At 48.2% G+C, this 13,561-nt stretch overlaps 1 long non-coding RNA gene across 1 annotated transcript in view; it reads right to left on the reverse strand.

The window, feature by feature from the left end:
• Positions 1-7,322, reverse strand: part of LOC122709379 — a 30,266-nt gene extending 22,944 nt beyond the window's left edge. Inside the window, exons 1-2 of the long non-coding RNA XR_006345495.1 lie at positions 5,933-7,322; positions 2,052-2,202 (exon numbers count right to left, since the gene is read on the reverse strand). This is a non-coding gene — a long non-coding RNA (uncharacterized LOC122709379). The remainder of the gene's footprint in view (positions 1-2,051; positions 2,203-5,932) is intronic.
• Positions 7,323-13,561: the final 6,239 nt, after the last annotated feature.

A 13,561-nucleotide genomic window follows, 5' to 3' on the forward strand; every position in this document is an offset into this window, starting at 1 on the left:
TTGGAAAAGTCAAATATTTCTCTAAGGCTGTATCACAAAAGATAGTGACTCCCTCCCTCCTTTTCCCACTGCCTGCTCTCAGAGGAAATCACTCCCAAGCTGGGCTTTTCCATCCCTGAGCACTTCCAGGTCACAGTTCACCTCTGAAGTCCTGCCATCTTCCCCTCAGCTCTGTGTCTCTGTATTTGTCTCCTGTTTGCAGAGGGGATTCTATCAGCCACTGTCACTTAACACAAGATTTGCCTCATGGCAGCAGTCCCTCCTCATCCATTTGTGTTGCCTGGACTTCTTTTGGGGGGTTCCTGGGTGACTCAGTGGTAAAGGACCTGCCTGCCAATGCAGGAGGTGCAAGAGATACGAATTTGATCCCTGAGTCAGGAAGATCCCCTGAAGAAGGAAATGGCAACCCACTCCAGCATTCTTGCCTGGGGAATTCTCCTGTAGTGACCTCCAAAACAATCCTTTGCTGGTTTCTTTTCCTTATCTCATCTTGGAATTGAGTTTTTCCTGGATCAGATTTGCACAAGACATTTGTGTCAGGGAGAATCAGGGCTGTGAGTGTCAGTGCTGTATTCTAGGCTTGCATAGATTTTGTGGTGATTCAAGTTTTTATATGCAATCGTTTTTCTCATCTTGAAAGAATAAATGTCACACTATGTATATGAGAGGTCATAAAGGTAGGGCATTAAGAGCACTAGGGGAACTTCGCTGGTCGTCCATGGTTAAAGACTTTGCCTTCCAATAAGGGAGATGTGGGTTCGACTGCTGGTAGGGGAGGTCAGATTCCACATGCCTCCAGCCAAAAAAAAAAAAAAAAACCCAGAATATAAACAACAGAAGCAACATTGTAACAAATTCAATAAAGACTTTAAAAAAAAAAAGAACACCAGGAAGTAGGGCCAGGGTATTACTAAGTCTCAGTGGATGAAGTAAACACACCACCATCAGGTACACAGAGCCTGAGCTGCAATTCGAGGGGGCGAACCAGATGTGGCCATATCCCTGAGACCCACCCAGGGGTTCGCTTTGATCCTCAATTTTAATCCTTGCTTTTCTTCATAGTCTTACTCCCTTTGCACCGTATCCTGAAAGGGCTGGCTTTACATGCCCTGGACAGCCTCTGTCCGTGACCTTGTGCCTGTGTCTTCCTCCCAGGAAGTCAGGATTCCGCCTCAACCAAGAGGTCAGTCTGTCCAGATAAGCCTTTTTGGTGTTGCCTTTCTTATGATCAGACACTAAACTCCGGGAAAAAAAACAGTGCTCTCAATGTGGTTTTACACCCAATCTATCTTGATGCCTCCTGAATAAACAAAAGCCCCAGAAATTTTTGCTCCTTCACTTGCCACCTGTCATAGCAGTCACATGTAAGAGACCCTAGAAATAAGAGGCATAGTGTTATCCTTTACATTTAATTAGCTCCACATTTTTTATTAAAGCAACATTAAAGAACTGACCTGCTGACCCATTTATCCAGCCTGCAGGGTAGGAAAAGCCCTAAAATCTAAAAATGAAGTTCAACCTTTTAGAGGTTAATTTTGTATATGCAAAATGTACAGAGTATAAATAAAATGTTTTATTCAAAAAAAATTTTAGAGTTTGTACGCTTTACAGGGTGACTCAGAAGGTCTGGCTATGTCATGGTGCTCAGGCCTCTGGGAAAGGTCATGTGTGAAGTAGTTCTGTATCAAACCCCTCGAAATGTTACTTCTCTTCATTCTGATATTGCTGGTTACTGTAATAATTTCACCAGGTCAAGCAGTCATGTCTTCAGCAGATGGCTTCTGCTTTCCTGCCAGGCTTGCCTGAAGACCCATTTTAAGCTAAGAGCCAGAAACTGCATGTCCAACAAAAGATCCTCTCAAAGCCAGGATGGGAAGGACTGGATTGTATACTCAGCAAAGGACACTACAAGAAAGACTCATGGGTACATGATTCTTAGCATCAGCTAACATCACCTGTAAAACTGTCCCAGGGAACTGAGTGAGAGCTTCTAGGACTCTGAGTTCAGAACAAAAGCAAGTGAATCATGACTGTGTGCCTGGTACACTGACCTGTCTGTGTTTCAGGAATCCACGGAGATGGACACATCGTTGCATCATGTGTTGGCACTGCCTTGTCTTCAGGGTGCAGGGGAACAGAATCACATCTTCTGGCAAGGGCCCTCACTCTGTCTGATGAACTCCATGAGTAGACATGCCTGTGCTATGGAGGGGAAGGAAACAAAGACAGGGATAGCCCAGAGTGCCTTGCCCCCAGCCCCCACCCCACAAGATGACAGATGCCTGGCTCATGCCTGAGAGAGGTCGGCAGCTGCCACTCCAGGATCCTCCTTGGCTTCATTCCTGCCTAAAAGTGGGCTTGGCATCAAGAAGAAACTGTATAGAGATTTATCTGGTGGTCCAGCAGCCAAGACTAAGCTAAGTTCTTCCAATATAGGGGGTACAGGTTCAATCCCTGATTGGAGAATTAAGGTCCTATGTGCTGGGAGTAGCCGCCCAAAAAATCTCTATGTCTGTGGTGATAGTTACACAACTCTGTAAATATACCAAAGTCACTGAATTGTGCAAGTAAAGCATGAGAATTATAACTCAATTAAAAAATTATTTTAAAAAAAACAGGAAACCGTACGTTTTGGCCCTAGTGTGGCCAGACAGGACAATTCACTTACTCCCAGCCCTCAGGGCCTGCCCTTTTCCCAGGGCCAGGCAGTAAGGCAGAGAAGATATTTGAGAGTCAGGCTGAAAACCAGTGAGGTGGATCCAGGAGCCAGTTGGGATCTAGGCCAGAGGGGCTGAGTGTGTGGAACCTGAGGGACGACTCCTAAGTTTATGACCCAGCTCTGCCACAAACTGGCTGTGGCCTCGCTGCCTTTCTATAGAATAATGGTAAGAGAGCCTCTTCCCTTGCCTTGTACCCTTCAATGAATTAATATGTTCAAAAAACTAAGAATAGCCTTATGAGTGCCCATGGTGTTAGCTGTCATTTTCATCCAGAGACCTCAAGGAAGATTGTTCCTTGAGCTCTGGTGACCACTGTCCATCTCAGCCCCAAACTGAAGATCAAATGAGATCATGGAAAGTGCTTCACCCAGGGCCACTTGACAACATAGGAGAGACTCGTGAAGTCACTATAGCAAGTTTCTGTAGCTTCCCTAAAACAATGGTGTGCCCTTCCCCTTGCAGTGCTATGCTCCTGCCTCCTGCGGGAGCCCTCTGTGGGCCCCTCCCTGCTGAAGAACCTGACATTCCTAACTAGGTTTTTGTCTCCAGTTCTTTGGGGCAGGAGCAGGGTGGGCAAGCAAATGGCTGTCGGCAAGCTTCACTCCATATTGTCAGGCCTGAGGGTGAAGTCTGGGCCATAGGATGAAAGTGGGTCCCAGTCCTCACGCAGAGAGCTATTAATATTTGCCTGGCACATTGATAAACATTCCCTATAACTGAGGCCTACGTCAGAAGTGCTCTATTGCCTATCATTGGAGGGTTATAAAACAACAATGTCCCCTACTAACATTTACATTTTACTACCCTTTGAAACAGGCTTCCCTGGTGGCTCAGACAGTAAGCCACTTGCAGTGCAAGAGACCCAGGTTCAATCCCTAGGTTGGGAAGATCTTCTGGAGAAGGGAATCCCCACTCCAGTATCCTTGCATGGAGAATTCCATGGACAGAGGAGCCTGGTGGGCTACAGTTCATGGGAGTGCAAAGGGTTGGATACAACTGAGCGACTAACACTTTCACTTATGGGTTTTCCAGGTAGCGCTGGTGGTAAAGAACCTGCCTCCTAATGCAGAAGACATAAGAGATGGCAACCCACTCCAGTATTCTTGCCTGGGAAATCCCATGGACAGAGGAGCCTGTCAGGCTGTCAGGGGAATATTTATCAACCCTGTCCATAGGGTCGCAAAGAGTTGTACACAACTGAACTGACTTAGTACACACGCACCATTTGAAATAACATTTTAGTGAATATCCTTGTCAATAATAATAATAAAAACTCTCTGTGCATGCCCCCCCATTTTTTTTGGCTGTACTGGGTCTTGGTTGCTGCGCGTGTATTTTCTCTAGTTACAGTGTGTGCTTCTCACTGTGGCAGCTTCTCTTGTTGCAGAGCATGGGCTCCAGGGCGCTCGGGCATCAGTCGCTGTGGCACACAAGCTCTGCAGCTGCAGCATGCAGGCCCTGAGCGCAGGCTCCGTAGTTATGGTGCATGGGCTTAGTTGCCCTGAGGCATGTGGAATTTTCCCAGACCAAGGACTGAACCTATGTCTCCTGCATTAGCAGACTCTTAACCACTGGACTACCAGGGAAGACCCTTAAGTGTTTCTTAAAGTAAGTTTTTAGTAATAGAAGTACTGGGTTAGTGTAATAATTTTAACACATATGGCCACAAATTGGCATTCCTGTTTCCTGAGCCCTTACCAAAAACACATTTCATAGTTTTGGGGTTTTCTAAATTTTATTTTTTGGCCACACCAAGAGGCATGTGGAATCTTAGCTCCCCAACCAGGGATCGAACCCACACCCCCTGAATTGGAAGCACATGGAATCTTAACCACTGGACCGCGAGGGAAGTCCCCAAACATATTTCATAGTCTGCATCTCTATATATCTCTGCCAGTTGCACAGATGAAAAATTATCTCTGAAGTATAAAAGTTCCTGTAAAAGTATATTGGTTGGTTATTGCCAGAATACTATGTACAAACAGCCACAAAGTTTCCATGGTGTAAAAAACTTTGTCCCACATTTATGCATCCATGGGGTGGCTGGACTTCAGCCAACAGGGTATGCTCAGGTCTGCTCCCTGGGTCTTTAATTCTCCTGGGACCAATGAGAATCCACATACATTTTTCTGCTGCAGAAAGAGCATACATTCTGTGTGCTGCAGAAACACAGGAGAAAAAGTCTCTGCTCACATCATAACCACAAGAGTTTCAAAACAAGTTCCTGCCAAGCCCAGTGTCAAGGGACAGGAAGTCCATGACACTCACCATGATGTCATGGTGGCTGATGACATCAGCATTTCCCTACTGCAGGAAAGTGAAGCATCCAGACTAGTAATTCCACCGGAACTGTGAAGCTGAACACTACCTTACATGCTTATTAGTGGTATTCCTTACTTTGGAGTATTATTTTGGAGTGCCTTGGACCAAGGGGCAGGTTTAGATATAATGATCAGCAAAGGTGAGTCATGCAGGAGGAACAGTTTTCAAAGCCAGGAGAACTGCAAGGGGCCAGTGTGAGCAGGACAGGTAAGTTCAGGAACAGGGATGGGGTGGGGGGAAAGTTCAAGGTGACATGTTCCAATATGTGGGGAGAGTAGATAGGGATCCAGAGCAGCAATGGGGGATCCCTTCTTAGGCTCCTGCAGTAAATCTTCAACTTTAAGGTTGTGAATAATTTTTTTGTGGACAAGGGCTTCAAAGAAGAGTGAAGGTGAGGTAAACTGGAAAGCTTGGAGATGTGAGTGAGAGGGAGATGCTGAAATGGGTATTACCGGTGGTGGGCTTCGTTAGTTCAGCCTCTTAACCACCGTAACTAAGCCCACTTCCCCAACAAGCTCTTCCTGCCCTTCATGGTCACAGGCGGCACCACAGTTCCACACACCATTTACCCAGAACAAAACTCGCCCAAACCACACACCTGTCCCCCGTACCAAATCTCCGGATACGGTCAACACTGAGCCAGGCTGCCTCTTCCCTGACACAAGGACCGGCCCTCAGGAGGCTCCGCGAACTTTGCTCAGAGCACCCCACGAATGTTACTACAGCTTTGGTTTCGGAGACAAGAAGAGGCCAGAGTACCCGTGAGAAGATGAGGGAACCAGAAGACACGCTAGGTGAACCCAAAATTTTCACTAACCAACAAGGAGGGCTGCGGGGGAGGCGCGGGGCCCTCTGAAGAAACTGTTTTCCCTGCAGTCTCAGCTGCTCACCTGCTCCTAAGGTACCTGTGCGGGTCTCCATGCCTGAGGTTGCCTGCTCTCAGGAAAGTGAGCCTCTCTATACACAATGGCTACCTACTATCACCATGGGAACACCATGGGCGGGGCTGCGAAGCCGCCATTGTGACTCTCCCAGATCGGAGCCTCGGATTGGTCAGTAGGGTGCGGGGCGGGGCCGGCTGGGGATGGGCTGAGAGCCTGGAGACACCAGGTGGGTAGTGCCGAAACGGGCCGTGGATTTAAGGCTCAGGTAGAAACCTCATTTCTGGGGCCTGGCAAAGTCATAGAGGGAGATGTTTGCCCCTTCTCATCACTTTAAGGGACCTCCAGAGGAATAAAAATATCCTGCTGGCCGCTCCTGATCCCCCACACCCCCGCAAAGAAACTTTTTTCTGTAGGACACGTGAAACTGAGAAGCAGAGAGCCAAAAACAACCACAGATATTGTTAATCTTTCTCTCAGCCTTCCCCCAAAAGATTAAAAGCTGCTTGCCAGCGTCATTACAGTGCAATGGGTAAAGATAATCATACTTTTCAGAAATTACTGCATATTGGTTCTGAAGTGATTTCTGAAGATCACCATTTCTGAATGAAGTTTTAGCTTCGGTCCATCTTACAGTGGATCCCTGAGGTCACCGTATGGTTATTTGCCCAGTTGCAGAATTGGAATAGACATACTCGGCAACTGACAATTCGCACATTGGTTCCCTGATCTATGGACCGAGGGCTGTCATCGTAGGAAAGGCCAGGTGGAAGCCACTAGAACAGCCTCTACCAGAACAGTTAACAAAACAAAAAATGAAACACTGTTCCTGGAGGGATTGCAGAGATTAGTGCCACCATCAAGGATCTGAGGGATACTGGAGTGGTGGTGATTCCCACCCACAAACCCATTCAACTCACTCTTTTGGTGTATGTGAAAGACAGGTAGATCTTGGAGAATGACAGTGAACCTGGTTGTTTAGGGATTTAACAAGGAACACAATTGCAATATTGGTGACAGTGAGGTTTGGGGAAGAAGTATGTGGATCTGCTTCTCTGAATAGGCAAAACAAAAACCAAACCATTTGTGTCTTGTGTGAATGCTCACCCAAGTGTGATTTCAGCAGAGGAGAATTTTAATAATCAAAGGGATAGGATGATCCCTTCTGTGGTTACCATTCAGCCTCTTTCCTCAGCCACCCTGTCATCACCCAATGGGCTCATGAGCAAAGTGGCCACAGTGCCAAGTTGATTCTGCTGGACAGCTTACATCATGGAAGAAAAATCACCTTTGATCTTACTGGAATAGACACTTAGTCTGAGTATGGACTCTCCTTTCTAAGAGGGTTCTTGCTGTGCCACCATGGCAGTTCAAAGATAGCCATAAATTTTTTGGATCTTCTCCCATACTGAAGTGGGGTCTATGTCCCCTCCCCTTAAGTCTGTCAGGCTCTTCAATTGGTTTGACCAATAGAATATAGAGGAAGTGATGCTAGGCCAATTTGGGGCTCAGGATTTTAGAAGCTTCCACTTTATGTCTCTCAGAACACTCAGCCTTGGGGTTCTCAGCTGCCAGGTAAGAATTTCTGCTACCTTTCTAAAGATACCATATTGAGAGCCCATGAAACTGCATAGAGAGAGAACTTGCTGAGCCCAGCTTCTGGTCATAACAAAAGCATCAGGCACATAAATGAAGCCATCATGGGCCCCAGATCACCCCAGTAACTAGCTGAAAACTGAGTAACCCCAGTGCACACACTCATGGAGCAAGAAAAGTGGCCACCTTGGGAATTCCCTGGTGATCCAGTGGTTAGGACTCAGCATTTTCACTGCCCGAAAGTGAAAGTCACTCAGTGGTCTTCAACTCTTTGTGACCCCATGGACTATACAGTCCATGAAATTCTCCAGGCCAGAATACTGGAGTGGGTAGCCTTTCCCTTCTCCCGGGGATCTTCCCAACCCAGGGATCGAACCCAGGTCTCCCACATTGCAGGCAGATTCTTTACCAGCTGAGCCACAAGGGAAGCCCAAGTACTTGGTATTATTACCAGGTTAGAGGTGGGGGGATCCTGAAGGGGAGGGAAGGCACTTCTGCAGGTGCAGAGGGTTCATGGAAATCTGAGTACAGTTGTCTGCTCAGATGTCCCCGTGCTAAGTCTCAGGGAACTTCTGTCTCAACGAGGGAAGGGAAACTTGCTAAGACTGAGAGTTCCTCGTTTGCTCCAGGTCTAATTAAGCCGTGGGTCCAATTCTCAGCGTTTTCAGTGCTCTAGCAGCAGGAAAAAGTGTCTCTTTAAACACAGCATGGAAAGCTTCTGACTCTGACATTTCACTACCTGTTGGTGATGAGTCATACTTAGCTTCTCATTGTCTTTTCCTAGTCAGTGGTCTCAACAGCAGCCATCCCATTCCAGACCTTATAATTAGTCCTCTCAGAAGCCAGAAATAACGTCTCAGAAGCCTGAGATACTGTGTCTCCAGTGCATTTTTTTCTCCCATTCCAATTTACCACCAGCGAAAGAGTTAACAATTTCACCTATTCTCAGCATGCCATGGGCATCAACACATCCCCACCATCAGTGATGGGGGGATGGGGGCGGGAGGTTTTCACTAGGCAACCACTCAGCAATGAAACTCCAGAATCCCATTTAGGGTCCCACCTATGTTGACCCACCCTGGAACCGACTGCCTTAGGTCAAGATCCCTGGGGAAGGCTGAACTGGCCATGTGCATGCAGGAAGTTTATTGGTGAGTGTTCTCAGGAACAATATCCATGAGACATGGTTGAAAGCAGGATGGGCAGAGGAAGAGTGACCCAGGACACCAGAGACCTCATTCAAGCCCACAGAGAAGCTCTGGAGCCTGGCTGGCTGGTCAGGGATGTCCTGCCTTGAGGCAAGGGAGCTTTTTTGCCAGTGCATTGCCTTGCTGTGTCACTGGAGGTGGACTGCCCCCAGGGAGGGGATGTGACCTTGGGCCAAAGGCAGTTCCTGGAGCAGGACTCAGCTGAGAGTCAACAACAGCCACTACTTGAATGGTAGCTAGCAGTGAGCAGCAACTTGAAGCAAGACCTTAGTTCCCTGACCAAGGATCAAACCCTGGTTGCAGGACTTCCCGGGTGGTGCGGTGGTTAGGAATCTACCTGCCAATGCAGGGGACACAGTTTTGATTGCTAGTCTGAGAAGATCCCACATGCCCCAGAGTAACTAAGTACATGTACCACAACTACTGAGTCTGTATTCTAGAGCTTGGGAGCCAGAGCTACTGAAGCCTGCACGCTAGAGCCCGTGTTCTATAACAAGAGAAGCCACCTCAATGAGAAACCCACTCACCACAGCTAGAGAGTAGCCCCTGCTCACTGCAGCAAGAGAAAGGCCACGCATAGCAATGAAGATCCAGCATAGCCAAAAATAAATAGTTGGGGAAAAAAAAAACCCTGGTTGTGGTGGTGAGAGTGTCAAATTCTAACCACTAGACCATGAGAGCCAGTTGCTAGAGTTTGGGTCCTGGTTCTTGTCTCCCTAGAAAAGAAAAAATTCTGACAAGGAGACAGAAGATAGAGAGGAAAGCATGCCACAGTGTGCAAGTTAAGTGTTTAGTAGAAAAGCAGAGTACTTGCAGACGCACTGGTGAGTCAGCATGAGAGTTGAGATATTGGCAAGTTTAAATCCTTTCAAAGGGGGGGCAATTTTCCAAATCTTTGCTTTCCCTCTGGCCAGTTGTCTTGCTTTGACCCCATGGCTGATTTGCCTCAGGACCCTCCCCTATGTGTGCACACACCTTTCAGCCAAGATGGATTTTAGTGCAAAGGCTTGGGGGAGGAGGAGGTTGACATGACTCATGGTCTGTCGCCCTCTGCCTTTTGACACACCCCTGCAGGAGACTTTTCCAAACATGTGTAGTATATCTCTTGCCCCAGTGGTGGGGAATATGTAACCTCTTGATCTTTTAGTCAGACAGGGTTTAGCCCCTGTCAGACATGGGTTCAATCCCTGGGTCAGGAAGATCCCTAGAGTAGGAAATGGCAACCCACTCCAGGATTCTCACCTGGAGAATACCATGGACAGAGGAGCCTGACAGGGTACAGTCCATGCGGTCCCAGAGTAACTGGGTAACTGAGCATGCATGCACGTCCCTGCCTTAACTGTTAACTTAAAGAATCCACAGGAAACGAAGACCAGCTATTTACCCTGTTCTTGCTAGTTCTATCTCTAAGTGCAGGCAGGCCATAAATATCTACCCTGGAGCCCACTTGCCTCTTATCCCTGGAAATGTAACCAGGAGGCTAGTTGTAAATACCCAGCCTGGAGCCCATCTATCTTCTGCCTCAATCCTGCCCTGCAGTCCTCCACAGTCCAGCACACCACATGCTTCTGAATGTCCCTTCCAGCACATTCCACCCTGGACTGCACAATACTGTGGGCACACCTCCAATTCCAAATGCCATGAGGGCCAGGCTGACTGTCAGCACTGGAGATGTGGACAAGAGAAGGGGACAGGCAGTCGGCCTGAGCATATGGTGAGTTTGAAGAGGCAACTGACAGCCTGGAGCAAATGCTGGGTGTTGGGGAGAAGCTGGAGAGGGGGTGGAATAGGCAGGGAGTGATCAAACAGGCAGGGAAATGCTGAAGCTGGAGCTGAGGAGCTGGGCATGATTGGGGAGGAAGGAGGAAGCCCCGGGAGGTTTCCAGCAGGGACCAGGCGTGGTTAGAGCAATGCTTGAGAAAACTCCATCTGATGTGGAGGGGAGAGCGGCCAAGCAAGTCTGGGAAAGGATAAGGTGTGGGAGGAGGGTAAGTCCCCAGGGCAACGAGGGGACAGAGGAGAGAGAAAACTGGTGGCAGCCAGCCTAGAAACTGGATGGAGGGTGAGGCAGCAGTACAGTTTTGCACCCAGTTCAGCCAGAAAGACCAGAAGAGCAAGAGTAGGAGGCAGACCAGAGGTGGGTAGAAGCACGAATTTCCTGGGGGTGTGCAAGGTGCCCGAAGGACTGCTTTCACAACCTCCAGGAGCCTCAGAATGAGGAAGCAGGAATGCACAAGGGAGAAAGGAATGTGAGAGGAGCAGCACCCGGGGAGGCCAAAGCAGGGCTGGTGGAGGGCACGCACCCGGCTTTGGCCGAATGTGTCCTGAAGGCCCAGACCCAGGGGGCAGGGTGGAGCCTGGGCTATGTCTACACAGCTCCTAGATGCTCAATGAGGGCTGGAGAGAGGGCTGTGCACCTGGATTGAGTCTGAAGCAGAGCAGAGAAGTGGTGCCCTTGAATCAAGGGGTCAGTTTTTGATGTAGGATCTACTGCTGTCAGCTGGAGGCGGGAGACAGACAGGCTTCAGGTTAGGCATTTACAACCGGCCTCCTGTTTGCATTTCCTGAGATAGGAGATAGGTGGATTCCAGGTAAGGCGTTTACAATCAACCTTCTGTTTGCTCTCTGAAATGGAACTAACAGTAGAAACAGGGTAAATAGCCAAGCTTTGTCTCTTGTAAACACCTTAAGATAACAGTCATGGCACGAATGAAGAAGAACAAAACCCTGTTTGAGTAACGGATTAAGGGATCTCCACTCCCTACCTTCTTGAGACAGGGGCTGCTGCTGCTGCTGCTAAGTCGAGTCAGTCGTGCCCGACTCTGTGCGACCCCGTAGACAGCAGCCCACTAGGCTCCGCCGTCCCTGGGATTCTCCAGGCAAGAACACTGGAGTGGGTTGCCATTTGGGGAGACACTACAAATGCGAAGAAAGGGTCCTTGAAGGTCAAGAGTCAGGGGACAATGTCAGGCCATAATGAGTCTTACTTTTCCCAGATGCCTTCACATCAAGATCCATCTTGGCTGATAGGGTATATGCACAACTAAGGGGAGGGTCCTGAGATTAATTAGTCAGGGGGAGCAAAATGAAATGACTGGCCTGAAGGAAGACAAAGACCTGAAAAACTTCTCTCTTATAAAGAATTTAAACTTCCCAAAGGTGCAACTCTCTCTCTGAGTTTGCCTGTGCATTGTCGCATATGTAATTTTCTTTTCCATTAAACTTACTTTTCTCTTTACCTTCTGCCTCCTTGCCTGAATTCTTTCTTGACAAGGCAGGCAAGAACTAGGGGTCTAGGCCCTAGTCACTGGTCCTGTGGTCTAGTGGGTGTAAAAACCTTTTAGTTCCCAGGCTGGGAACTACAATCTTGCTCCCTGCTACTGCTCACTGCTGCTTGACACAAGCTGCCACTTACCGCTGTGTGTATCTGAAATTAAGCTGTATGAAAAAAATAAAAATAAATAAATAAATAAATAAGCTGTGTGGTCCTGGCCATGGCCCAGGGCTCTCAATGCCTTCACTAATCAGTGTATTAATGTTAATCACTTCAGTCATACCCAACTCTTTGCAACCCCATGGACTGTAGCCCACCAGGCTCCTCTGTCTATGGAATTCTCCAGGCAAGAATATTGGAATGGGTTGCCATGCCCTCCTCCAGGGGATCTTCCTTACCCAGGGATCGAACCTGTGTATCCTGCAGCTCCTGCATTGCAGGCGGATTCTTTACTGTCTGAGCAAATTTACAAAAATAGCTCCTGCTAGGGACTTCCCTGGTGGTTCAATAGCTAAGACTCTGCATTCTAAATGCAGGGAACCCAGGTTCAATCCCTAGTCAAAGAATCTGAATAGTTACTGGAAGGACTGATGCTGAAGCTGAAACTCCAATACTTTGGGCACCTGATAGGAAGAGCAGACTCACTGTAAAAGCCCCTGATGCTGGGAAAGATTGAGGGCAGGAGGAGACGGGGACGACAGAGGATGAGATGGTTGGATGGCATCACCAACTCAATGGACATGAGTTTGAGCAAACTGGGTGACAGTGAAAGACAGGGAATCCTGGTGTACTGCAGTTCATGGGGTTGCAAAGAATCAGACACAACTTAGCAACTGAACAACAAGGAACTAAATCCCACATGCGGCAATAAGAGCTTGCATGCCTCAACTAAGACCCAAGATAGATAAATACTTAAAAAAAAAATCCTGCTGTATTTTCTCAGGGAAGGAGCCACCAGAAATTCTGGGACTAAGCCAAAGTCAGGCCATTGGAGGCCCAGCAGTAAGGCTGTCAGGCAGGAGACAAAGTCTTCCAGTAAAACACTCATGTATCGAGTACCAGCTGCCAGGGACCTACACCTCAGCTCATCCTAAGGGGGGGTGATGTGCCCTCATCTCCTTCTCTCAGGAAAGGAATCTCCTCCCAGGGGAAGTAACAGGCCCAAAACAATGCAGCTTAGAAGTGCTTGGGTCAGGACCTGAACCTGAGTTGGCACCCTAACCCATGACCCTAGATGCCAAGCCACTCTGCCTATTGTGAGGCTTCAGGAAGTCAAGAATGAAGAAGTCCAGGACTTCCCTGGTGGTCCAGTGGTTAGGACTCCAACCTTCTACTGCAGGGGCCCTAAGTTTGATCCCTGGTCAGGGAACTAATCCTGCAAACTGCGTTGCGCAGACAAAAAAAAAAGAGAGAGAGATGAAAGGGCCAGGAACAGCCTTGACAAAGTGGCTCCCGGGAACGCTGGGGCTGGGGGAGGACAGAAAGGGAGTGGTGTGGTGGGAACAGACATGCCTAGGATATTTTTCAGAAAGCGAAGAAGAATCCCAGTGGCAGCTTGAG

Source organism: Cervus elaphus, chromosome 15 (genome assembly GCF_910594005.1).
Source record: "Cervus elaphus chromosome 15, mCerEla1.1, whole genome shotgun sequence".
NCBI classification, from domain to species: domain Eukaryota; kingdom Metazoa; phylum Chordata; class Mammalia; order Artiodactyla; family Cervidae; genus Cervus; species Cervus elaphus.